The sequence below is a fragment of the Cynoglossus semilaevis genome, chromosome 4 (assembly GCF_000523025.1).
Source record: "Cynoglossus semilaevis isolate Cse_v1.0 chromosome 4, Cse_v1.0, whole genome shotgun sequence".
NCBI classification, from domain to species: Eukaryota; Metazoa; Chordata; class Actinopteri; order Pleuronectiformes; family Cynoglossidae; genus Cynoglossus; species Cynoglossus semilaevis.
In genome coordinates this window covers 2,047,526-2,049,267 of record NC_024310.1, presented here as the reverse complement: position 1 = coordinate 2,049,267, position 1,742 = coordinate 2,047,526, and the positions used below count along the sequence as shown (strand labels likewise).

Below are 1,742 nucleotides of genomic sequence, written 5' to 3'. Positions count from 1 at the left end.
GGGGTGGCTGCGGGGCCTGAGGCTGAGGCTGAGGCTGAGGCTGAGGGTGTTTTTTTTAGATGCCACCCCAGACGCTGTCTCACTTCCACAACAGACAGCCTATTTACTCAGTGACGCCTGAAATTAAACGCAGGACTTTTTAGCTGTATTGGTGTGGAAAAGATGTCGTGGATTTGGCTCCAGAGTCGACTGTGGTGATGGCCAACGGTACAGCAGCAAAAAAAACAACAAAAAACCCAAACAACTTATGGTTTTGAAAATGAAGTAAATGCTTGTGTTTGTTTATTTAGTACCCCAATTACTGCTGTGTACCCCCGCAGACAGTGTGTGTCGTTGTGCTGGAGGGGGCGCTTCATCTGTGACTCCGACGCTGTCCTGTCCGTGTGCATCTTCATCAGGAATGCAGGAATTGTGAGGTCATGGAAGCATCTGCCAAGAGCAGGAAAAAGACACAGACCCGAGCCTGTGCACTGTGTGTGTGTGTGTGTGTGTGTGTGTGCCAGTTCCGGAACGTTCAAGTCCCAGTGCTGGAAACCAAGACTTTTGGGTCAAAAACGGACTCATTATTTTCAAAAACACACATTACGTCCCTGAACTCCCCCCACGTCCATCCCCTCACCCTCTTCTATTCTCATTAGCCAGTTTCTGAGCAAATTCCCCTCATCCTCCTCTCCCTCACTCCCTCCCTCCCTGCCTCCCTCTCTCTCTCTCCCTCTCTCTCTCTCTCTCTCCTCACCCCCCTCTCGGCTCTAAGTGCTGCAGCCCACCCTGCTCCGAGCTCCAGTGGTACATGCCATCAGAAAGCCCATCTTTGGATGGGAGGAGGGGGAGCACGGTCTCAGTCCCATCTCAGAGGCTACTTTAGTCGCCCCCCCCCACCCCCTCCAACAGAAGCTCAGTCACAGACGTCTCTGTGCGCCTGGAGCTGCCCTCACGCGTCACGGAGCTGCCGCGTTCACCGAGCTCGGCAGACGGGAGAGGATTAGAGACGGACGAGCGGATACGAAGATAGACGAAGAGGACGAGGAGGCGTCGGAGGCAAAAAGGAAGAGTGGAGGAAAGAAAGAAAAAAAAAAGAGCCGAGAAATCTAAAGAGAACAAACACACACGTCGCTGACTGACGTCTGCCCACCCGCGCGCCTGCAACACAGAGATGGGAGGAAACTGAAGCCCACGGTTTCGCTTTTTCTTTTTTTTTTTTCTTTTTTTGAAAATCACATTTTCCCACTTGATCTAAGGCATGTTGGCGGCTTTCAGCTGCAGAATTACGGCAGGAGATGCTGTGAACGCCGACCCTCAGTCACCCACCGACACGCAGCAGGGACAAACACTGGATTTCCACAATGAATGAATGAGAGTTGTTTCTGCCGCATGCGCTGGGAATACAGTCTGGAAGTGAAGTGTCTGACTGAGGTAGGAATCATGGAATCACACTTTATTCCCATCATCGCCACCTCTGAGCACCTGCTCTGGTCAGCAGGGTCATACTGAGAGCTGAGGGGGAGTGGGGTGGGGGGGGGGGCACTGACACAGATGGACCCATTTCCATGCTGATCAGGTTCGGAGCACCAGAGGGGAGATTGCCATCTTTGTCCCAGTGTTGCTGCGTGCACAGCAGTGGAAGTGAGAGGCAGAAATCCGTGCATGTTTCATGCTGCAGGGAGGCACAGATGGGGGGAGGCGAATAAAGGGGTTGGGGGGGGGGGGGGTGGGGGGGGGGCGGGCTGTCTGAGGGGGCCTAG

General features: G+C 53.8%; 1 protein-coding gene across 1 annotated transcript in view; it reads left to right on the top strand.

Moving 5' to 3' along the window:
• Positions 1 to 723: 723 nt before the first annotated feature.
• Positions 724 to 1,742, top strand: part of LOC103377670 (galactosylgalactosylxylosylprotein 3-beta-glucuronosyltransferase 1) — a 65,964-nt gene continuing 64,945 nt past the window's right edge. Inside the window, exon 1 of the mRNA XM_008308555.3 lies at positions 724 to 1,413. The gene's annotated coding sequence lies outside the window, so the exon portion shown is untranslated. The remainder of the gene's footprint in view (positions 1,414 to 1,742) is intronic.